The 25,382-nt window shown below is 48.4% G+C and overlaps 1 protein-coding gene and 1 long non-coding RNA gene across 4 annotated transcripts in view; one reads left to right on the forward strand and one right to left on the reverse strand.

Moving 5' to 3' along the window:
- Positions 1–18,130, reverse strand: part of LOC135874399 (KAT8 regulatory NSL complex subunit 1-like) — a 133,189-nt gene extending 115,059 nt beyond the window's left edge. For all 3 annotated transcript variants that reach the window (XM_065399206.1, XM_065399205.1, XM_065399204.1), the window contains exons 1-2: positions 18,080–18,130; positions 14,380–14,520 (exon numbers count right to left, since the gene is read on the reverse strand). The gene's annotated coding sequence lies outside the window, so the exon portion shown is untranslated. The remainder of the gene's footprint in view (positions 1–14,379; positions 14,521–18,079) is intronic.
- Positions 18,131–18,295: 165 nt separating this feature from the next.
- LOC135873643 (uncharacterized) lies at positions 18,296–24,548 on the forward strand. Its single transcript, XR_010561135.1, has 3 exons — positions 18,296–18,324; positions 23,300–23,354; positions 24,479–24,548. It is a non-coding gene; the product is annotated as an uncharacterized LOC135873643 (long non-coding RNA).
- Positions 24,549–25,382: the final 834 nt, after the last annotated feature.

Genomic DNA, 25,382 nt, shown 5'->3' on the forward strand with positions numbered 1-25,382 from the left:
GAGTTCTACAATTTACTGTGCACTGTGTGAAGTACTTCCTTATGTTTATGCTGCCTATTAATTTCATTGGGTGACCCCTGGTTCTTGTGTTACGTGGAGGAGTAAACAACACTCCTGTATTCACTTTCTTCACACAACTCATGATTTTATAGACCTCTATTGTATCCCCCACTCCCCCTCATCACTTTTCCAAGCTGAACAATCCCAGTCTTTCATCTCTTTCAAATGGAAGCTATTTCTTTTTTGTTACCATTCTCTGTACTTTTCCCAGTTCTAATATATCTTTTTTGAGATGGGGCAACCCAACTGCATGCAGTATTCAAGGTGTGGGAGGACCATGGATTTCTATAGTGGCATTTTATTTTCTGTCCCATCTATTCCTTTCCTAATGGTTCCTAATATTGTTAGCTTTTTTGACTGTCGCTGCACACTGAGCAGATGTTTTCAGAGAACTATCCTTGATGACTCCAAAATCTTTTTCTTGAGTGATAACAGCTAATTTAGTCCTCATCATTTTGAAAGTATAGGTGGGATTATTTTCCCAGCATGCATTACTTTGCATTTATCAACAATCAATTTCAGCTGCCATTTTGTTACCTGGTCACCCAGTTTTGTGAGAGCTCTTTGAAACTCTTCAGTCAGTTTTGGACTTAACTATCTTAAGAAATTTTCTATCATCTGAAAATTTTGCCACCGCACTGTTTACCCCCTTTTCCAGAACATTTATGAGCATGTTGAACCGCACTGGTCCCAGTACCTCTCTCCACTGTGAAGAATGACCATTTATTCCAACCCTTTGTTTCCTGTCTTTTAACCTGTTACTGACCCACGAGAGGACCTTCCCTTTTATCCTATGACTCCTTACTTTGCTAAAGAGCCTTTGATAAGGTTACTTTCTGAATGTCCAAGTACACTATATCCACTGGATCACCCTTGTCCATATTTGTTGACACCTTCAAGGATTAGTTAAGTGTTTTAAGTAGTGTTTGTTTACTTCAACAAAAACAAAATGATATTTTAAAATAATTTTACTACAAAGGCAACGTTAGAGCATGTACTGCCTCCACACCATAGTCTCCTAAAGTTTTTCAGCTCACAAAAAAGGCAATACAAAATTAGGTTCAAAAGGAGATGCACTGCATGCATCAAGAGGGAAACAAAACATGGAATATCGCTTCAAATACAGCAACTCCCCAGAGATTAAAAGCTTTGCAGACACCTACTACCCAGAGGCTATAAAAACATAAGCCCCACCTCTCCAGTAAGGTTAAGCAGCGCAGCACCACCTCTGCCAACCAAAAAGCAGCTGGGAAGGACACTGGAATTTCCACCAAGGTCCTGATCCTGGGCCTTTGCTCATAAGTTCTTTCATATCTACTTTTGGTTATTAAGTCATCAGTTTTGAAGATCTACCCCTCTACCCACTAGGAGGGAAAAGCCTCCCGGACCCCAGAAGGCCTGACTCCTTGGGCAAGGGTGCTCTATTCAGCCCCTTCCTTAACTTCCTAGCAGATGAAGCTCTCCATCTATTGCTCTGCCTCTTCCAGCCTGCTTTATTTGGGTCCTCTTACCTCACATGAATAGCTTTCTAGTGCTTGTCACTATAATGTATTTTTCACTGCTGCTACTCAGTTCTGAGCAGTGCAGGGAAACTGACAAACATCAGGTCAATTTCACTTTGCTGATTCTTGTGAAACCTCTGAAGACCAACTGAGACAATTGGAGCTGTTCACTGAAAGAGTCATAGACATAGGCTAGAAAGGACCAAATATCAAAGATACCACCCTCCTCACAACAGCCAAGAGGTTCTGCTAGATCAGGGATGGGCAAACTTTGGCCCGCGGGCCACATCTGGGAATAGAAATTGTATGGCAGGCCATGAATGCTCACAAAATTGGGGTTGGGCTCGGGCTGGGCGTGCGGCCAGAAATGAGGAGTTCAGTGTGCGGGAGGGGGCTCCGGGCTGGGGGAGTGGGGTGTGCGGGGGTGTGAGAGCTCCGCCTGGGGAGGGGGGGGGGGTCAGCTCTGTGGTGGGACTGGGGATGAGGAGTTTGGGGTGTAGGAGGGTGCTCTGGGCTGGGACTGAGGAGTTTGGAGGGCAGGAGGGGGATCAGGGCTGGGGTATGGGAAGCGGTGCAGGCTCTGGGGTGGGGCTGGGGATGAGAGGTTTGGGGTGCAGGAGGGTGCTCCGGGCTGGGATCGAGGGGTTCGGAGGGGGATCAGGGCTGGGGCAGGGGGTGGGGAGAGGCTCAGGGGTGCAGGCTCCCAGCAGCGCTTACTTCAAGTAGCTCCCGGCGGCAGCAGCATGTCCCTTCTCCAGCTCCTACGCAGAAGCGCAGCCAGGCAGCTCTGCATGCTGCCCCATCCATTGGAGCACGTAGGGGCCGGAGCGGAGCCATCCTTCGGCTTCTGGGAGCCGCGTGGAACAGCCCCTGACCCTGCGCCCTGGCTGGAGTGCCGGAGTGGGGCCATGCCGTGGCTTCCGGAAGCCGTGTGGTGCGTCCCCCAACCCTTCGCCTCGGCTGGAGCAGGGCCACGCCACAGCTTCCGGGAGCCGTGTGGTGCGTCCCCCAACCCTTCGCCTCGGCTGGAGCAGGGCCACGCCACAGCTTCCGGGAGCCGCGTGTTGAGTCCTCCAACCCTGCTTCCCAGCTGGAGCACCGGAGCGGCCAAGCCCCAGATCCTGCTCCCCAGCAGGACCTCGCAGGCTGGATCCAGCCCGCGGGCCGTAGTCTGCCCACCCCGTGCTACGTAGAATCACGACAATGAATGTTATCAGACACCTACTAATCAGAGGCTTATAACGAAGATGAAACTCCTGAGCAGGAAGAGGGGCAGCACCTTAGTAAGAATCTTAGCATCCTCTATGTGGCATGAGGGTGGAGACTGCTTTCTAGAAGGATGCTGCCTCTCAACAATGAGTCCCTTCCATCCACTTCTAGCTAATAAGTTACCACAGGGGGGAATAGAATACTCACCTCACTAGATAACTAGAAAATAAACATCAGGAAGAGGATCATTCAAGAGCTGGATGATGCAGCCTAATCTGTAGGATTATGTGCACCATAAAAATCTGCTGTTAAAAAGAGCCCTTTCTTCCAACCATCTCAAAGTACTTAAAGGTTAATTACAGCCCTAAGACACAGTAACCCCTAATTAACAGATCAGTAACCCCTAACTGACAGGGGGAAACTGACACATACATTAAGTTACTCTGCTATAGTCCAAGTGTGTCAGTGATAGGAACAGAACCAAGATTACCATTCTCCAAATTTTGTGCTCTTATCAGTAAATGATCAATACCATCATTATAGATTCACAGATTCCAAAGTCAGAAGGGACCACTGTGATCATCTAGTTCAGGGGTGGGCAAACTTTTTGGCCCAACAGCCACATTTGGGTATTGAAATTGCATGGCAGGCCATGAATGCTCACGAAATTGGTGGTTGGGGTGCAGGAGGGGATGAGGGTGCGGGCTCTGGGATGGGGCCAGAAATGAGGAATTCAGGGTGTGGGAGGGGGCTCTGGGCTGGGGCAGGTGGTTGGGGTGCAGGGGTGAGGGCTCTGGGGTGGGGCTGAGGATGAGGGGTTGGGGTGCAGGAGGGTGCTCTGGGCTGGGACTGAGGGGTTTGGAGAGTGGGAGGGGGAATCAGGGTTGTGGCAGGGGGTCAGGGTGCAGGCGAGGTCAGGGATGCAGGCTCCTGGTGGCGCCTACCTCAAGTGGTTCCCAGAAGCAGTGACATGCCCCCCCTCTGGCTCCAACATGGAGGCACGGCCAGGCGGCTCTGTGTGCTGCCCTGTCCACAGGCGCCGCTCCTTCAGCTCCCATTGGTCATGGTTCCCGGCCAGTGGGAGCTGCGGGGGTGACGCTTGGGACAGGGGCAGCAAGCAGAACCCCGTGGCTGCCCCTAGGGGTAGGAGCCAGAGGGGGGACATGTCACTGCTTCTGGGAGCTGTGCGGCAAGCCCCCAGCCCCGTGGGAGCTCGAGGGCCGGATTAAAATGTCTGGAGGGCTGGATGCGGCCCCCAGGACGTAGTTTGCCCACTCAAATCTACTCTGACCTCCTGTATAACACAGGCCACAGAATGCTTCCAAAATAATTCCTAGAATATTCCTAAAATCTCTTTCAGGACAATATCCAATCTTGATTTTAAAATGGTCAGTGAGAGAATCCACCACACACCTTGGTAAATTGGAACAATGGTTACTTATACTCCCTCATAAATTTCTGCCTTATTTCCAATCTGAATTTGTCTGGCTTCAACTTCCAGCCACAGAATTGGGGTTATACCTTTCTCTGATAGATTGAAAAGACCCTTATTTAATATTTGTTCCCCATGGAGATACTTACAGAATGTAACCAAGTCACCCCTTCACCTTTTTTGTTAAGCTAAAGAAACTGAGCTCCTTGAGTCTGTCACTGTAAGGCAGATTTTCTAATCCTTTAATCATTCTCATGGCTCTTCTCTGAACCCTCTCCCATTTATCAACATCCTTTCTGAATTGTGGACACCGAAGAAAGATAACCCTTCTACTCCTACTCGAAATTCCCGTTTATGCACTCAAGGACTGCATTAGCCCTTTTGGCTACAGCACTGCACTGGGAACTCATGTTTAGTTGATTATCCACCAGGACACTTTTTTTCAGAGTCACTGCTTCACAGGATAGATTACGTAATATTGAAACTGTGCTGAATGCTCTAAATGCATCCTACAACTGTTGTTTGCATCTTATGTCTAAAAGTAAGAGGTTCTACATCCCAAACTAAGCAACTGGGGGAGGGATAGCTCAGTGGTTTGAGCATTGGCCTGCTAAACCCAGGGTTGAGTTCAATCCATTTAGGGGGCAGGAGGGGGAAAAAAAAAAAAAAAAAAACAAACACTGTCAGGGACTGTACTTGGTCCTGCTAGTGAAGGCAAGGGGACTGGACTCAATGACCTTTCAAGGTCCCTTCCAGTTCTAGAAGATAAAATTAATATAATATATGGAGATATACCTATTTATTTAACTGTCCAGTCTGCTAGTCACTTCCTCCCTAGAAAGCAAAACAATAGCTTGTAATAAATATGCAATACTTTCAAAGCACACATATGGCCTCTATTAAAGCCAATGAATTACTAAATTAACAGTATGAAAACATGGTGGTTTTAATTCGTAATATACATCCAAAAAAATCCCAATTTCACTACGCTGAAAGTTGTTTGTTGACAAGGATAGTGGTGTTTCAAGATCTCCATGCTCAACGGGAACAGTGAGTTTCAGAAAGGGTCAATTTTTTTTTTTTTTTTAAAACAGGAAAGTTCTCTTTGTTTGTTTCTCCCCTTTTGTACTTTTCACCCCACAAATCATGGTCTGTTTTTGATCTTTTCCAACTATTACACTTCTTTAGGCAGGGACCTCCTCACCCTGAATGTCTGTGAAGAGACACGCATTCTACTAGCACTATGGAAAATAATTCAATTACATTTTAAACAAATCAGTTCTCCTCTGTAAAGTCATCTATACATTACAATACAAACACCACAAAGCAGAAGTCCTAATTCTCAGATTACTTACAACACATACATTTACAACCTGAAGAGATTGTTTTGGCCTAAAAAATTATTCAAAAGCCCTATGTGATGGTCTTAAGATGTTGGTTACCGTATCGTCCCTTGCCTCAAGAAAATGTCCTTATGATTCTATCTAGGTTTTGATAGAAGACCTATCAGGATAGTATTTAAGAATGTCACAACAACCTTATGAGATAAGGAAGTATCTGCATTTAAATTAGATAAATGAGGCAAATAGTGACACCAAATCTCACACAGAAAATCTATGGCAGAACCAGTAATTGAAACAAGATCTCCTTCCAACTCAGTGCATTTACTACAAAACCATACTCTTCTTTTCCATTACTGAAAACTCGTACTTTGTGTTCTTTTTGCCCAATGTTTTATTTTACCTGAAAATGGAAGATCAGATTAAGTAAATTAAATTATATATGCTACTCAGAAAACCCACCCGAGACTTAATTAGAATACTGAAGCAATTCTACAAAAATAAGCATGAAGTGGGTTCGTTTGAAAACTTAAATCTGAAAGTATGGATCAGGGACTCAAGGAAAAAACTCGTTATGACAAAGCATTTATGTATTCACCCACGTGAGAGAATGTGGCCAGAATCTGCGTTCTGAGAGTAGTATCAGTAAGGAAGCGGTGAGTTGTATGAATGCGCACATCTGGTGACAGAGTTTAAAGGAGGAGCCGGTAACCTCAAGGTTAGAAGTCTGACTGATAGCGGGTGGGGCGGGAAGCAGTGGAGAAGTTGGCGACGCCGATTCCCGTCTCGGAGGAGGAGATGCGGATTTAGGCTTTGCTGTGAGCAGTTCAGGCGGCGGCGGCTTTCACGTCGCTGCGGTTGTCACAGCATTTCCTTCTCACCAGGAAGGGTTTTGCAGCGTGTACGGCAGGGAAGCGCCAAGTGACTCACAGCACTTTAAATCCACCTCAGGAAAACTCTCGCCGCAGCTGCGGGAAAGAAGCCCACGCGCCGGGATGACCCCGCCACTTCCCTCAGGCCCCAGGTGCGAGAAGGGCGGGTAACTTTGTGGCCCCGGTCCGGTAACTGCCCCCACCCGCGACAAAGCAGCCCCCGTTACTCACGCTGCAGGGGTCGGTACGGGTCGCTCCTCCTCCGGGCTTTCGCTATCAGTCTCCCCCCCGGAACCGCAGCTAGAGCCGCCACTACTGCTGCTGCTTTCGGTGGCGTCCGAGTCACAAGCCCCCTGGGCGGCCCGGAGCCGGGCGGTGGCGCTGGCCGCCAGCTGCCGCAGGTCAGGCCCCAGGACGCGAGGGAGGCCGGCGGGAGCCGCCCGCCCCATGTACCGCACCAGCCCGGCCAGCTGCTGCCGAACGTGCCGCTCCACCTGCTGAGCCTGCAGCGCCCGCAGCCTCCGGCACAGGCTGCGCGCCCGGCCCCACAGCGCTGCCTGGCGGCCCCTCACCGCTGCCTCCTTGTCAGGGGGCACCTCGGAGGGCGGCTCGGGGAGCGCTGGGGCCATGGCCGCCGCCATGCGGGGACCGAACGGGACCGAGAGCGACGCGTCACGGGGGGGGCCGGGCTCTCCATAGGAGCCGCAGGTTCTGGCGGGCTCTTCTTTCCCTCCACAGCCACCTCCCCACGGCCGAGCCCGGACAATACAGCGCCCAGGAGCGCCGCCTCTCTCCGCGCGCCCAGTCGGGCCCGCCACCGCGCGCACGCGCATATACAACGCCCCCCCGCCCCACGCGGGCATACCTCTCCCCACCCCTCCCCCGCCGGCCCAGCACATGCGCACACTAACCCCATCGTCTCCGCTCACGGCGCCGTCCTCGCACTCTCCAGTCTACGCAAGCGCACTCTGAGACCCCGTCTTCCCCTTTTATCTGCGCGTGCACCGGGCTGTCGCAGTCAACAACTCCGGTCGCACGCGGAGGGGGGTCACCTCTCCCGCGTTCTGATTGGTTCTTCTGCTACTATCACCGCCCCTCCCTGATATATACTCTCCTTCACTGGGGAAATTCTATCCAATCAGAGTAGACAACGCCTTCTACCACGTACCAAAGGTAAAATGGACAGCTCGCTAAACCAATCACAACTATTCCCCCCCCCCTAAGTACAGCCGACGCGATATAAAGCTGGACGGGTAAAAGGGGACTCTGACTGCCCTCCAGTGGTAGCGCTAACACTTGCCAGTTTCACCAGTGGCGGGGCTACACAGCCAACCTAGTTCCTCACTTCTGCAAGGAAGTCAGCCAGGCCCTGGGGATTCAGCTTTGTTCCATGCCCTCAATGCAAGAAGAAGCACGATTCCAGTGCTTTAAGGCAGAGAGGGCAAGGGGTCAGACCCAGCTAAATAAATAAACAAACAGAACTGTGTCACTAAGGGAATGTACTTTAAGCACTCTTACCCAAGCTTCAGAGGGGTAGCCGTGTTAGTCTGAATCTGTAAAAAGCAACAGAGGGTCCTGTGGCACCTTTAAGACTAACAGAAGTAAAGGTGCCACAGGACCCTCTGTTGCTTCTTACCCAAGCTGTTGCTCCCAGATCTTTATAGCCCCCCCCCCCCCCCATACACACTTTAAGCACTTCATAATTGTATACAAGCAAAGCAGTTAGCTTAGGGTCTCTGAAGCACAAACAGTTTTTCTTCCTTCTCTATTTACAAGCAGACATGAGAGCAGGATATTGGTGTTAGAGTACCACACGTTTCTCTCAGTGCTTCAAACACAAGCCCAACCTCAATTATCAACTGACTTTTTATCCAGCCAACAAACCAAACATCCAGGTTCAGCAACTACCTAGGCAGGGCCGGCTCTAGGCACCAGCAAAACAAGCTGGTGCTTGGGGCGGCACATTTTTAGGGGTGGCATGGCCGGCGCCAGAATGCCACCCCTAAAAATGTGCCGCGGCCGCCCTAGCTCACCTCCGCTGCTGCTGCCTGGGAGGGAGGGGGAGATCCCGAGCGGCCGTTTCGCACGCCGCTGCTCCCCCTCCCTCCCAGACTTGAGAGCCTGGGAGGGAGGGGGAGAAGCGGCGCCCGCGCCGCGGCCACTCGGAGTCTCCCCCTCCCTCCCAGGCTCTCAAACCTGGGAGGGAGGGGGAGATCCCGAGCGGCTGTTTCGCGCGCTGCTGCTCCTCCTCCCTCCCAGGCTTGAGAGCCTGGGGGGGAGGAGGCAGGGCTGGGGATTTGGGGGAAGGGGCGGAGTAGAGGCGGGGCCAGGGGTGGGGTAATTAAAAAATGGAGGGGGCGGCCAAAATTATTTTTGCTTAGGGCGGCAAAAATCCTAGAGCCGGCCCTGTACCTAGGAATACTCTTCGGGACTTGCCACCTGGGCAACTCAGGGGAGTGCACTATTTTCAGTTTCACTGTTGCCAGCTCTCCCAATTTCTTTGCAATTCAGGTGAATTTGTCCAGAGCCACAATCATTCTAAAAAGCTCCAGCCCTCTCACATATTTCACTTCTGTCTTGGGGAAACCCCCTTAGATGGCTGCTTTCCCCATTGCCCCGCCTCTGGAGGAAGAGAAGCCAATCGGAGCTGCTGCAAGAAGCAGGTAGCGCTCCCACCCTCCAGGAGCTGACAATTCTCATAGGAGGAAAACTAAGAACAGTTAGAGCCCAACAGCTCAGGCTGCACCCTCCTTCCCTCCAATGGATAACGGCAGTTCTTCTCTGTTCCTTCCCTTTCCCTTCCTGCAACACTAGAGCTGGGAATGGTGAGTGAGAGAGGCAAAGAGCCCCTGGAGCTGCTCCCACCTCCAGCCTGGAAGGGGATCCTGCTGCAGATCTCTGTACTGCTGTCTTCCCTTCCCCCCCCCCCCCCAAAAAAAACCCCCAACAACCCTGGGACAGGGATGAAGAGCCCCAGGAACTGCAAAAGGAGCAGAGGGTGAGTCTGGGAGGAGGGCAGAACTGATGGTGGAGGTTGAGAGAAAGGGACAGAACTAATAGCGGACTGGGAGAGACGCAAATGTGGGGGTGAGAGCTCCTGCAATGGAGATCAAAAATCACCTTAATATGTTTGGGAGCAATGGCAACACTAATTGTCACATACACTGGGGATGGGCAGTGTGAGTTCAAAAATCAAGACAAACCAAAATCAATTTTTAAATGTATTAATTTTGCTGCCAATTTCATGATTTTTTTTTTTTTAAACCGGGGTTGCCAATATTCAGTTTATATAAAGGCAGTGGACTGGGATCACAGTAGAAAGATCAACATCCTGAAAGGCAGGTGTGTGTGGGAAAGGGTTGTAGGAGACTGGTTTACTCACAGAAACAGTGCCTTTAAATGGTCTTTTCATTGTATACATTTGATCTGGAACAGTTAACACTTGGAGATTTGACAAACCCCACATCAAACATGAAAATTAAAGCCATAAACACTGAGATAGTATAACAAAAGCTTTCCATTCATAGATCTCAAAGACATATTACCAAGCTGGTCAAATATCATCTTCATTTTACCATGGGGAAATCAGCTTGTCCAAGGTGACTCAGTAAGTCAACATAGCAGCAGAACTGCGAGTAAAATTCAAGTTTGTCTCACAGACATGTGCCCTTTGCACAGGACCACACACTTAGTTAAACAGATAAACAGTGTTAACTCTGAACAGTTAGGTGACTAAGTTAGTTCAATCAGAGTATTAATTAGGTGCAGTACAAGTACATTAAGAAGAAAAATTTAGTCTATCAAGAAAATCAGAACAGCTATCATTTAGAAACTGACAGTCTAAAAGTCAAAAAAAAAAAAAAAAGTCATGAGAGAGCCAAAGAACACCTGCTTTTTGAAGTGAACTCTGTGACAAAGGAGAAGCAAGTTTTCCACATATGGTCATCAGAAGCCTTTAAATTTATTTTGGGAGGGGACCACAACAATTTTATTTGACTGAAGTTCTACTGTAAACTGGAACAAAAGTAAATATATAACTATATTACATTTTATTGGTTTAAAAGAGGCTCGTGGCAAACTTCCTCTACCAACATAATGGGTTATAAAGATTATTATAACATTAGTCATATCTGATTAAATATTTTTCCCAGAATGAAAGGCTAAGAACAACAGTTAGGAATTTAGTGTTTATAATTATCTATTAACTTAAATGCACAAAAACTATTTCAATATTACGTTTTTACTGTATTTTCTAGCAACACCGAGGAAAGACTTCCATTACTAGCTCCTATTTTCAGGCACTTATAATTCTGAAAAGATTCCTCTCTGGGATGACATTTGTCAAGCCTGATTATAAAAAAGGAAAGGGGGCAGAAGAGAAAGATTTAAGAAGGTCTAAAGCTTTCTTTTCCAGAGAAACCTTAAGAGAAGCATGCTTGCTTCTAGGCAAAGTTAAATACAAAATTAATGTAAAATCTGAAGTTAAATCCTTTTTAATTGGGAACTAGTCTTTTTGATATAATAATCAGAAAAAAATACTTATTGAGTGATTCATTTTTTTTAAGTCACTAATAGTGTTAGCATAAGGCTATTTTATAATTAAAAACAACTGATAAATTGCTATTTCTTGGAAGGCTGCAGCATTCTGCTTAAAACTGGAAATGTACAGTAATACCCTAGCACAATATACATCTTGTCATGTTTTGTTGCTTAAAGTGAAGTTCTTCTCTCTAAAACGCGAGACTAGAAACAGTGAAGTTCCAAGTTTTACACTTAGCTTTGATGCTTTAAAGATAAGTTAAACATTACCTGCCAATAATCCAGTATAGTAGCCATTTTTAGTGTTTTTTGTTAGCAGCTCAGTCACTAAGTTCCTTCAGAACATTTGGATGTGCGAACTGGGCCTGGTGATTTTTACAGCTTTTAATTTAACAATTTGTTCCAGCATCACCTCTTGTGGCAGCAATCTTTGATATTACCTCATCTATATTACCAAAAGAGAGTAGCTATCTCCTTCATCTTCTCTGCCATGAAGAATGATGCTGAGAAGCTAAATAAATGATTTCTGTGAAATTGGTTTATCTTCATTATTTGCTCCGTTTAATTCCTGGTGATCCAGCAGACTCAATTTTTTCCAGGCTTTCTGGTGATCATATTTAAAGAATTTCTTGTTTCTATACCTTTAGCTATTTGCTCTTCAAATTTCACCTTAGACCTCCTAATTTCTGTCTTCAACATTGCCTGCTAGTTTATACTCCTTTTTATTAGTTTCACTACAATTAGATTTCCAAATTCTGAAAGATTTTGGCTGAGTTTGTATAACCTACTTGAACACTGCAATTTACCCATACTGGTTTACTTCTTGCTTTTTTGTTCAGAGGCATGCATGTATTCTCAGACTATTGTTTCCTTATATAGCAAGCATCCGTGCCAAATCTAAAGCATTTGTTTTCTTTACTTTTGACTCCATGGCCTTTTTGACTAGATTCCTTATTTTATTGAAATCTCCCTTTTCAAACTTATCTTTCTTCTCCCTAGTCAGGGACATGTAAATTTCACTTCTTTATGGTTACTATTACTTAGCGGCTCAGCTATTGTTAATTCAAGCACCTCATAAACTACAATAAGATTTTCAAATTAATCCTCAAACTCAAAATATACAGTTTATAGAGAACTTTATTAACCCTGTTAGAATGGAAACTCTGGAGCAACCTGGATTATGGTTGAGAAACTGTGCCACCATAACAAATTGTATTTTAACTCTGACCTCAGTTGCCATTCCATCCAGCACCTCTCTAGTGGCTGCAAGAGTTTCTATTGAAATTATTTCATTGTTAAGTTTAAGTATCTAGTCTAGAATTGTAAAGAAAGTCACCTGATTGACCAGATATAGGACCATGTGACAGTCTGCTGAAAGACAGCGTGACATAATAGTGTTGAAACCCTAATTATATAAACTGTTCTACATGTGAAGACTCCAATGCTGCACCCAGGGCCGGCTGCAGGGTTTTGGCCGCCCCAAGCAGCCAAAAAAAAAAAAAAAAAAAAAAGCCACGATCGCGATCTGCGGCGGCAATTCGGCGGGAGGTCCTTCGCTCCGAGCGGGAGTGAGGGACCGTCCGCCGAATTGCCGCCGAATAGCTGGACGTGCCGCCCCTCTCCGGAGCGGCCGCCCCAAGCACCTGCTTGCCAGGCTGGTGCCTGGAGCCGGCCCTGGCTGCACCTAAAGCAGTTTGCAGGGCCAGGGCCTAATAGTGTCAATTGCTCTCATTTGTCTCAATGGTTGAAAAATCTGAAGCCTAATGATGATCAGTAAGACTATGATTTAGTCATGGAGGTCACGTCAGTCACGGATTCAGTGACTTTACCGGACCTCCGTAACTTCTTCAGCTTCAGCTGTCTGCAGCTGAAGCCAGGGTTGGAGCCGGGGCTGGGGCCGGGCCTATGCTCCCCACAGTGCGGCTACAGCCGGGACCGTGCACCTCTGCCCCGCAGCTTGCAGCAGGGGCCGCCTCCGGGGCCATGTGCCTCTGTCCTGCGGCTTGCGCTCCTGCCCCCATGTGCTCCTACCCCACGGCTTGCGGAGGGGGCTGCAGCCGGAGCCTGCGCTCCTGCCCCGTGGTAGGGGCTGCAGCCAAGGCTGTGCACCTCTGCCAGGAGGCTTGTACGGTTATTTTTAGTAAAAGTCACGGACTCCGTGAATTTTTGTTTGTTGCCCATGACCTGTCAGTGATTTTTAGTAAAAATAACCATGACAAAATCTTAGCCTTAATGATCGGAGGTGAAAGAGGAGAAGCCACCAGAAGAGGCAAGGAAAGTGAGATATAAGCAGTGTTCTACCACTCTTCCCTCCCCCCACCCCACCCCCACACACACCCCCAAAACACACTTCACTGCCTATAGCCACTGAAGACATAAAACTGAAGATTTTTTTTAGAAAAATCTAATTTATTTTCACTATTTATGTTGTGTTTGGAACTTGATTCATTATGGATAGATTTAGTTTCATGTTTATGGCTTTGGGGCTTGTTTTTTTCCTTAGGTAAGTGTGTTGAAGATACATAGACAGAAGTGTTTCTTACTCTAGCCCAATACTGAAATTTTGGGAATAGAAGTTGATTGTTGGTGATCGTTAGCACCAATTAAAAAAAAAATCAAAAGATGATCCACTTTGTCCTCATTTTGCAGTTACAAGGAAAAAGAAGCAGTGAGCTGCATTTAGATTTCAGGTCACACTTTGGTATCTCTGAATTACTCCTTAGAAATTAGTAATGCTTGGAAACGAAGTATTGAAAGCCTGCAAGACATTTTAATGGAAGCTTGGGCAAATATTGTACTCTATAGCCAGTGTGTTTCAAGGAAACAGAGTAGCACTGGTCACTGAACATGCCTAATGTTTAAAATAATGGCATCTTCTAGCAATTCCCTATATTAACGAAGAGGATATAAAGCAGTAAAACTCCCCTTCCTTCACCACTCCAAACTAGTAACTTTCCTTAAGTTTACTTCAAACAGTCTATTTTACCCTCAAAATCCTGAGCATTCAGAAATCAAACCCAAAAAACAGGTGCTCACTCTTCATTACCATTATTCCTTCCTATACAGCCCATCTATAGAGGTCTCAGAGGGATAAATGTTGCCTAATTCAACATTTTTGGCAGCCACCCCCCAGTCTCCAGACCTAACCAAACCTGGTTCAATCATTTTTCTCACAATTATTCAAAAGCTGGAATAAGAGTAAAGTGTACTATATTTGAAGCTCCCTGCTAATCAGATAGAAGAACAAATGAAAGTGCAATACCAAAAAAACCCACAAAGTCTTTCTTCCCACCCCATACGTTGTACTCCTGCCATCTCCGTTTATTCTGGATGCATTCTAAAGTCAGAATTGCCCGATTTTGCCAGGGTTGTGAGGAAAGTTGGCTGAAAGTTATGGGAGATGCCAGTAGTCAGACATTTCTTACCTTCACGTGACTCCCTTGCCTGTCCCATCGCATTTTGTTCCACCCATTTTCTTTGTCTGATTGAGAGAAGCAAAGCTCTGCACTGTAAGCCACAGCAAAAAGTTTGGAACTGGAATACGTTTTTCAACCTTAGTATTTAACCTGGAAGGGAAAAATTAAAAAATAAGAAAACAAGCAATTAAAACTGCATCAGAGAACAAATATGTGGACAAAAAGGAATTTTACAAATGTAATGGAGAAACAAATTACTTTTTAAAAAAGTATACATACATATGGATGGAGAGAAGGAGGTCTCCCTTATAACCTTTAGCCTAGTAGTTAGGATACTCACCCAGGATTTAGAAGATCCCAGTTCAATTCGCCCCTCTGCCTAATGAGAAGGGATTTGAACAGAAGTTTCCCCATGAGTGTTCTAACCACCAGATTATTGTGTGATCCTCACTCTCACCCAATATTTGTTAAAGCTATTCCACTTTAATTAAATTATTAGAGACCCACATCAGAATATCCTATAGTCAGTCCAATAGTTAAAGATCACCTGAGATGGAGAACCCCCGTTCCAATCCCTTCTCATCATGCAGAGGGGAATTTAACTAGGATCTGCCACTTTCCATGTGAGCACCCTAATGCCTTAACTGAAAATTATAAGGGAGCAGCCCTGCTCCTCCTATGCCAGCTGTTTTGTGTGGAGTTAAGCAGCCTCTGAGTATACCCACTTGAACAGGCCCCACAAGCAAGATAGATGGGGGGAAACACCTATCTTCCCTTGGTTTGAGGATCCCACCAGGACGCCTAGAGTGAGACAGCAGTGGGCATGCCCATAAGCAGAAACTTAGTTGCCTAAGGACTGCCTCTGCTCACAGGAGTAGTTCCATTGAAGTCACTAGCAGGAACAATGGCAATGGGATATGAGACTTTCACTGCAAGCTGACAGATTCAAAGCTAGAGCAGGTTGGTAGTCATAGTGGGCCTAGCTTCTCAGGTGTGCAGAGCACTTATTTGATAGGTACTTCATAAGAATGCATCCAATGTTAAACATTGACAAGGGTATGGCTGAGATCAGCTTTGTGGTTTGTTACATACCAAGACAGAAGGTTAAATAATGACCTAGTTGCCAAGGGTGGTACTTAGCTTAAATCTTAATATATCTGTTACACTTACTGTTCCATGTAAATTGAACAATACAGTAGTACAAAACATAAAATTTCTGAGACTGGCATGGGGACATTCAGTTTCATATTTTGTGAAAGCACTAAACTATGCCTTTCATAATTACCATAACCCAAGACAGATGTGAACTTCAGATTAAGAGTTTATCACATAGGTGCCAAATGAGCATATCGATTTCACCCTTGCCTCTCTCTCTATTGCCAACACTTCCCTGTGATATCATTGCCTCCTGCTGTACGGACTTTATTTACTAAGACACCATGCCCATGTACGGCACTATATAACTAACACAAATATGCTGCTTAACATGGCCAGCCATTTCATTATTGAAAAAAATAGAACTATTGATCTCCAGTGCTTAAAGTGAGAACTACACACACAGATGAAGTCTTGCTGTATTTCACTTCCTCCCACAAAATCCAAGTCTTGTCTTCTAGAACTAATCTCTGCTCTAGTAAAAGAAAATAAAAGCCATAAGTCACTTACACCTATGCATTTCATTCTGAATTATCTTCAATGCCTACAGCTTTGTGTCAAGGCCTTCACTGATGGAGCCCCTTGGGATCTAAGCAGCTCCCAGCCAGACCCCCCGTTTAGGCAATTCCCATCCATCTTAGCTGAGGCTCTTTGTTAGAAAGCAAACACGAGGAAGCTCCTTTTGTGCCTCTTATGGCCCCAGGAGCCCAGTCTCCAGCACTGCCAGGACAGTGTATTTCACTGGCACTAAACTCACACACACACACACAAAAAAATCAAATAGCAGCTACCCCTAGTGCAATGTAAATGACCCTGGAGTCCTTCAGGAAAGGGGAGAGAGATTCCTGCACAAACTTCCTAAGGGCAGGAGACAAATTCAATCCCCTATAAAGGGCTGCTGAAGAGGGGAGACCAAAAGCTGCCCAGAGGATATGTAGTGGTGGTGGCCCCCTGCCATACCCTGTTCAGTCCCACCTCCCCCCAGGCCCCAGCAGCTAACACAGGCAGGAATAGCTGAACGGAGGATGGGAAGGTGAAGGGGAGGGGGCCAAGGCCAGCGGGGTGGCGGGAAGCGGGGGACCTGAGGCAAGGCCGGCGACGGGGGGACCAGGGGGCGGCAGCGGGGGGACCTGAGGCGAGGCCGGCAGCGGGGGGACAAAGGGGAGGTAGCGGGGGCCCTGAGACGAGGCCAGCGGCGGGGGACAAGGGGGCGGTAGCGGGGGGACCTGAGGCGAGGCCAGCAGCGGGGGGACAAGAGGGCGGCAGCGGGGGGACCTGAGGTGAGACCGGCGGCGGGGGGACAAGGAGGCGGTAGCGGGGACCTGAGGCGAGGCCGGCGGCGGGGGGGGACAATGGGGCGGCAGCAGGGGGACCTGAGACGAGGCCGGCGGCGGGGGGGGACAATGGGGCGGTAGCGGGGGCCCTGAGGCGAGGCCGGCAGCGGGGGGGACAAGGAGGCGGTAGCGGGGGCCCTGAGGCGAGGGCGGCAGCACGGGGACAAGGGGCGGTAGCGGGGGGACCTGAGGCGAGGCCGGTAGCGGGGGGACAAGGGGGCGGCAGCGGGGGACCTGAGGCGAGGCCGGCGGTGGGGGACAAGGGGGCAGTAGCGGGGGCCCTGAGGCGGGGGGAGCAGCACGGGGACAAGGGGGCGGCAGTAGGGGGACCTGAGGCGAGGCCGGTAGCGGGGGGACAAGGGGGCGGTAGCGGGGGCCCTGAGGCGAGGCCGGTAGCGGGGGGACAAGGGGGCGGCAGCGGACAAGGGGGCAGCAGCGGGGGCCCTGAGGCGAGGCCGGTGGCGGGGGGACAAGGGGGCAGCAGCGGGGACCCTGAGGCGAGGCCGGTGGCGGGGGCCCTGAGGCGAGGCCGGCGGCGGGGGGACAAGGGGGCGGCAGCGGGGGCCCTGAGGCGAGGCCGGCGGCGGGGGGACAAGGGGGCGGCAGCGGGGGCCCTGAGGCGAGGCCGGCGGCGGGGGGACAAGGGGGCGGCAGCGGGGGCCCTGAGGCGAGGCCGGCGGCGGGGGGACAAGGGGGCGGCAGCGGGGGCCCTGAGGCGAGGCCGGTGGCGGGGGGACAAGGGGGCGGCAGCGGGGGCCCTGAGGCGAGGCCGGCGGCGGGGGGACAAGGGGGCGGCAGCGGGGACCCTGAGGCGAGGCCGGTGGCGGGGGGACCTGAGGCGGGGGCGGCGGCGGGGGACCTGAGGCGGGGGCGGCGGCGGGGGGCCAAGGGGGCGGCGGCGGGGGACCTGAGGCGAGGCCGGTAGCGGGGGGACCTGAGGCGAGGCCGGCGGCGCGAGACGGGGGACCTGAGGCGGGGGCGGCAGCGGGGGGACAAGGGGGAGGCGGCAACGGGGGGACCTGAGGCGAGGCCGGCGGCGGGGGGACAAGGGGGCGGCGACGGGGGACCTGAGGCGAGGCCGGCGGCGGGGGGACCTGAGGCGGGGACGGGACGCAGGGCTGGGGGTGAGGCGAAGGGACAGTCTGAGGCAGGGCACGGGGCTTAGCGCGCCCGACAGCAGGGCCAGAACCTCGCACCTGTTCGCCACGCTCCTCGCTTACCTGAGTACAGACGAACCTCCTAGTACGGCCACCGTCCGCTTCCAACCCGGTCTCTAGCCCTGCCCTTCCTGCCTCTCATTGGCGTGACCTGTTGCCATGGGGATAGATCCCACCCCTCACTCCTTGGTGGTATCAGCCAAGGTTGCAGGTTTCGTTTCCGGTGCGCACGCCGGAAGCGGATTGCAGAGGCTCTTGGGAGTTGTAGTTTCGGCTGTCGCGGACCGGCGCTAGAGAGTTGTGAGGAGGTCGGTGTCGGGGACCTGGGACCTGCATCTCTCCATCTGTGGGAGGCTCCGAGCCGCTGTGTGCGTCGCGGGCGGCTCGCAGCATCTGCGTGTGTGCGCGCCGGGGGCAGGAGGGGCTGCGCGCCGGGGAGCCGGTGCGTGGGGCGGGGGGAGCGGGGAGCCGGTGCGTTGTGCTGATGGGGAGGCTCGGCGCCTCCGTGTGCGGCGCTGCTGGCGGGGATGGGGCGGCCCCGTGTGCGGCGGGGAGGCGCTGAGCCTGCCGGCGAGGGCGAGGTGTGTGATGTGGGGATGGGGTGTGTTGGTTTCTCGGCGCGTCATGGGGGTGAGGGGGTAAGGGGAGGCGTGGGGGTGTCTGAGCATCGGATGGGGGGCAAGGGGAGCCGGTGGGGGAATGGGGGGCAAGGGGAGCTGGGAGTGGGGGAGATGGGGGCAAGGGGAGCCAATGTGAGGTGTGGGGGTGTCTGAGCCTCGGTATGGGGGAGCTGGGGTGATGTGGGGGGTGTCTGAGCCTCTGTATGGGAGGGCAATCTGAGCCGAGGTGATGGGGGGGGGGGGTGTCTGAGCCTCCGTATGGGGGAGCTGGGGTGATGTGGGGGGTGTCTGAGCCTCTGTATGGGAGGGCAATCTGAGCCGAGGTGATGGGGGGGGGGGTCTGAGCCTCCATATGGGGGGGGAAGGAACCAGGGTGAAGTGGGTGGGTGTGTCTGAATCTCCATATAGGGGGGGCAAGGAGAGCCGGAGTGGGATTGGGTGGGGGAAGGGGAGCCTGTGTGAGATTGGGACGTTTTCAGAGATGTGGATTTTAACAGCTGAGTTCCAGAGGCAGCTGTTCACTTCTGGGAATCTCCAGAGGAGAGCCCCGGTTTGATAGAGCTGGGGAAGTTTCTCAAGCCTGGTGTCTCCTCCTTAGTGCTAACAGCTGCAGAGGGAACAATGTTGTGGGGAATGGATGAGGTGAGAAGGTTCCAAGATGGGTATCTGGAATTGGAAGCAAAATTGGAAAACAAAGCTCTCAGCTGATTCCTTTTTCCTGCAACCCCACTGGTCCTCAGCCCTGCTGTAGATCCTCATTCCCTGACTCCACATGCAGCCCTAGCGCTAGGCCTCTGGGCTCCCCATTGGGCTCACAGACCTGGATTCTGCAGTGGGACTGGGCTGGGTGTGCAGCAGGTGCCAGGGACCTTTGGGAACTCCTACTGCCAATGCTGTCCCAAGCCACCTACCAGCATCAGTGACCCTCCACAGCCTCACTAAACTTAGCAGCAGAAATCCCAGAAAGGCAGTGATGCAGAACAGAAATCTTCTCTAAAGAACCAGTGCTCCATCAGCCTCTGTGGTAGAAATTAAAAACAGTTCTTTGAGCATTGCCTGCATGGATCCCCGTTTTAGGTGAGGAGCAAGCCTTGGGAATTTTGAAATAGTAATGTCTGCATGAACTCCCTGCCAGTGTCCTTGTGACCTCCCCTACACCCAATGATGTACAAAGGGATGTGACTGCAGCTTAGTTTTTTCTGACTGCTATGGGCAGTGAGCAAGAGCTCTGTGGTGTAGGTTGCTTCCTTGTGCGGCCTGTTTTGGGAAAACAGCTTTTTCTATATATAAATATAGATTTATGTATAGCTAGGAATAGTTACTAGAGATGGCCAAAAATCCTAATGCTTTGTTGAGCATTGTGTTTCTGGGCTGTTCTCATGCTGTTGAGGGCCTATCTAAAAATTACTAAAGTTAAGTTTGCTGGCTTCAATCTGTGTCCCTGCTGTAATTGTATTAAGTCTGTCATCAGCTAACATATTTGGTGCCTGTTCTGCTTCAGTGTAAGCATCTCTCATTCTGCTTAGTCAGGTTCTAATGCTGGGCCTGGAAATGCTTCAGCACCCAGAGACTTGGCTTGGTCATCTTATGTTGTTGAGTCTAAATGTCCCACTGAACTGCCTGTTAGAAGTCCCACAGCCTCATGGTTCCATTCTCCCTAAACCCAGTGTCATGTCAAAAAGAGATACAAGCTCCCACCGCTAGCTGAGCATCAAGCCTTAACAGCAGACTTCTTGACTCTTTGAAACACTCCATCTCTCATTATCATTCTTCTCCTTCAGCGGCAAAGATGAAAAGAAGCCATGAGGCCACCATAATTCCGGGTCTTCCTTGGTGTCAGTGTCTTCAGCAATGTCTGGTTGCAGCATTGAGTGTCTTGGGATCGTCCATCTTGGTTTTGGGTGCTCTGGTATCATTGATGGCTTCTGGTTCGAGATCCTCTGTGTTAGGGATCTTGGCATTGGACACTCCGGTTCTGGTGCTGGATCTAGCTGATGAATGTTGGTTCCAGATGCCTCAATGCTGAGTACATCTATCCAGGCTGTTGCCTCTGTGCTGCTCCTGGCTACCCAGCTGCTGGGTGGCTAGATCCAGGCGTGACTGCCCCCAAAGCTTTCTATGTCATTCAGAGGAAACGTAGCCCAATGGAGGGAACACGGGACTATGAGCTCTGGCTCTGACATTCTATGTAACCTTGAGAAAATCACTTAACCTCTCCGTCTGTGCACTTGTTTGCCTTCCATCCTTAATCTTTCTTATCTCTTTAGACAGTCCCTTCCCCAAAGGGCTTACAATCTATTACTATGTGTTTGGCCAGTGTCTGGCATAATGGGGGGTGCAGGCATCTCATTTGGGGATCTCTACATGCTACTGTAATATAAATAATGAATAATTACTTGACATTGGTGGTGTTTGTGAATTGAGCTAATCTGTTGCTGAATCTCTCTGGATCTCTGTTCGCTGGCTCTGACATCTCCTTCCTTGGTGCTGAATAGTGAAGCATTCCCTCTTTTTCCTTTGCATGTTTCCTCTGTGCACTATCCTGGTGGACTTGGTCTTCAGAGCCAGGAACTATCGGAGTCAATCTTGCTGCCATCATTGATGAGGTCGTAGATCCACTCTTGGATCTCCCGATTTCAGGATTCTTCTGCCCATCCTGATGAGGGATGAGGCCTTCTTGGTTCTCTCTGAATTCATGGTCCTCCTGGCATGAATCTCACCTATTCTATACACCAAAGGCACATTAGCCCTATTGGACTATGTAGGCTCAATTTCTTGTATTACTTACATGAGACCTCATCGTGCAAGACCTTTCACTGAAGATTTAGTCTACATGCAAGTAACTGATGTCTCAATCTTTGTCGTATTTAAAGGAATGGAAGGAAAAAGATGCCACGGATATGCCTATTCCAAGATAGCCTCATCTAAGCCATATGCTTCTGTGACATCATTAGCAATCACTCCCTAATGACTTTAAAGTTTTCAAGAGCTGGCTATTTTGTATCATACTGGGATAATACTAGAGGTCAGTCCATTCCCACTCATAGATTGTCAAAGTAGAATAGACTCAGCATCCACACTTGCCATGAATTAATAGAGATACCAATACCAGCAGACATGAAGGCATTTTGTACCAAGTCTACGATGACCATTACTCCAAGACTCAGGAATGTTCATCCCCAGAGAGGCATATTAAACTGCTACCTAGAGTTCCATCCATGAATGATGTTTTGATATTCGTGCTGCATTACTACCAGGACTTAGCTTGTAGGTTGGATGATCCAATTTGGAGCATCCTGGAATCCTTAGTTGAGCAAGATTCTCCAGCCTTATCTCTTTGGGTCTGGAGACTGCTTATTAATCACCTACAGTGGGTTTTCATGCAGGCAATGCTGAAAGAAATATGTAAATATTTTTCTATAGCAATTGTTACAGTTGTTCTTTGAGGATGACTGCTTGGATGGATCCATACTATCTGCCATTATGTATCATTGGGCTAGGAGGGAATCCAAGCTCAACAAGAACCGCTATTGAAAATACCAAGTTCATGCCCATTGTACACTCATCAGTCACCTACAGTATGGATCCATGCAGGCAATCCCCTTGAGAGATCATGTTTGCTATAGTAATTAACCATTTTTTATGCTAAGAAGCCAAATAACTTTGTATTTTTAATTGTTTATTTCAAAAATAGTGAAATAGACAAAGTGTCAACTTCTTATCACCAAAATCAGTAGGTCTGGCTCTGCATGCACACAGGGAGCAGATCTGTTGAGTATAAGAAAGGTGCCATTGTCACACAGTCACTTTTCAGAATAGAGACACGTTTTAGGCTGTTCTTGCACCACTGGAATCAATAGGATTTTTGCTATTGATTCCAGTGGGAGCCCTTTGAAAGCCTAGTAATAATAGTATTATCTGAATGGGAACACCCACAAATCTGCTTCAGATCTGTTATGAAATCTTTGTTACTCTAATTCCAAGAATGCTCTAAAAATGAACTAGTGGGCATGGGTAATAGATTATTTCCAAAATTGTGTTGTCCTTGTGTTTCTCTTTCCCCTATCAGATGTCATTAGTGCCACATTGAGGACAGTGCATTTTAAAATAAAATAGCTAGCTTAACTTCTTAACTTGGGCAAAAAAACAACTGAAACCTCAAACAAATGCAGGACTCTTCAATGTTTCTTATAACTGGAAAAATACATTAACAGATGTATGTCAGCCTTAAGAAAAAAAAGTGCGGGGGGGAGGGGGAGAAATAACAAGCGCAGTCTATCAATATATTGTATTTCATCTCAGTGGGACTTGCTATGGCTAAAATGTGAATGCCTAGAAATCAGTAGCACCTTTCATCCTGCAAATTTCCAAAGTCTTTACAAACTTGAACTGATATTTAGAGGGATCACTTCCCCCACCTCTAGATATAACATAGCAGCTATTTAACAGAGTGCAACAACTTTATTCCGTAATTTAAGACCTCAAATAATAGATATTATAGCCAAGCAGAATGCAATCATTCAAACTGGAATTTGATCAGAACCTTCAGCTGTATTCCTCACCTAAAAGATAGTTAGTATCAGAAAAGCTAGTGGAGGCTTAGACATTTCAGAGAGGAATATAAATTCTAACTTCCTGCCTCTTCACCCTCTTGCTTTCCTAGGAATCAGATCTTTTCACTTTGACAGAGATGTTCTCGCTGAATTCATGTAGAAAAGGTAAGGACTTGGTTGGTTTGGGGAACTCTCTCATCTCTCACCATTAATTTTTCTTGACTGATCGGCTATAGCACTAGATCTCTGGACAAAGACATCCAGTTCATAAATAATTTTACCATCCTTTTCTATGCTGGATGATATGACAGGTGTGCCATACTGCCTTGCAATGTGAGTTGATACCTCATTCATTTCAGTGTTTGTGCCACCAATACATGTTTAAATGTGCTACAAAGGAAAAGGAAGGATGTGTGAGATAATTAGTGGCCACATTGGCAGTTGTTATGTAACACATAGGGCCCAATTCTGCCTTCCTGTATCATTCTTTTTAACTGCAAGGGGAGCCTCACATCCAAGGGTAGAATTTGTCCCTACTTGTAAAAGTGTAAATGTTTCCAAACCATAATTGTTTGATATCTAGTACTTATGCAGCAGTGTAAATCACTTTTCAGCTAGGGCAGCTGTCTGAACAAGTGTTAATGTCACAAGTATCTGTTCTTACGTTAAGTAGTACAGTAAGAGAGTCATTTCAAGGGAATACAGAAGCTGGAGATGAAAAAGAACTACTATGTCATCCAGTCCATCTCCCTGACAATGCAGGGTTGTTCCCTACAGTGCGTTACTTAGTTCTTCATCCAGTTTAGTTCTAATTAGTTTGAATTTTCCCTTTTAATTTCATCCTCCTCCTATTAGTTGTATCCCTTTGTACTAGTTCAATAAGTCTCTCTCCTTGGTGTTTACATAATTCAGAATGTCAATTTATCATGTCCCTTTTTGTCATCACTCAGCCAAGCTCTTTATTTAGCTCTTTTTAGTCTTCCATCATAAGTCAGTCCCTCCAGGCACTGGTCATTTTTGTTGCTTTTTCTGAATGTCCTTCAGTAACTCAATCTTAAAATGAGCTGCTCAGAACTGAATCCAGTATTCCTGGTCTGGTTGCACCAGAGATGTACAGCGAGGGTCTATTACCTCCTTGCTCTGGGAAGTAATGCCTCTGATTCACTGCTTTGGTGGCATAACATTTCATTAGCCATTCTTGTTTCAATGTCAAGCTAAAAATTTAGGTCATCGGAAGTCACAGATCCTATAATTTAAAAAATTAATGATATTTGACATTTGTATTTCAGTGGAAAAACTTAAGATGCCAAGTAAAAATCTGGGCAGGATGGGAGGCTGAAGGAGAGCAGCAACTCATGAGGGCTAGTGGTTTGTCATGGCTGGACTGGGGGTAGGGACTTCATGGATTCTGTGACACTACTAGTTTTTTGAGGAAAGTCTTGAAGCTGGCATAGCTGGATAAGAAGCTTCTGTACAATGCTGCTGCTGCTGCCGCCATCCCTTTTGCAAAGGCTCATGTAGAGGAGAAGAAGGGTCAGCCGCGGCTCGCTGCTGTGAGTCTGAACTGGCAAGCAGCGGGCTAGTGGTATTAAACTATTAGTTAAATGCTGTTAAACGCTTTTCATTGCAAAATAAAGGATATTTTGGTTGAAATAATGTAACCTGTGACTTCTGGCATTTTTTCCATAAGTTGATTCTTGCCTTTTTTCTGTGACCAGACTTTAACTTATTATCTAATTTACCGTGACAAACCACTAGCCCTACTACTTGTATCTAATTTGCTGAACACTCTCACCCTTTTATTTTTTTCTGCATCACTGTTTCTTCCTCCCATTGAATGTGTGTTTTCCATAGTCTTCCCCAAGATTTACAGCTACGTTTTTTCCATTGTTGTATTCTCCACCGATGGTTCTCATCTCTTTATTTCTGCATTCACTGGTATGCATAACTGAAAACAACTTAGTATAATCTGTGATTTTTCTTAATGCAGTGGTTCTCAACCAGAGGTCCGAGGCCCCCTGGGGGGCTGCATGCAGGTTTCAGGGAGGCCACCAAGCAGGGCCAGCATTAGACACGCTGGAGCCCAGGACAGAAGGCCAAAGCCCTGCTCTGTGGAGTTGAAGCCTGAGCCCTGCCACCCGGGCTGAAGCCTGAGCATTATAGCTTGGTGGCAGCCCCTGTGGCATGGGGCTC

This window comes from Emys orbicularis, chromosome 2 (genome assembly GCF_028017835.1).
Source record: "Emys orbicularis isolate rEmyOrb1 chromosome 2, rEmyOrb1.hap1, whole genome shotgun sequence".
NCBI lineage: Eukaryota > Metazoa > Chordata > Testudines > Emydidae > Emys > Emys orbicularis.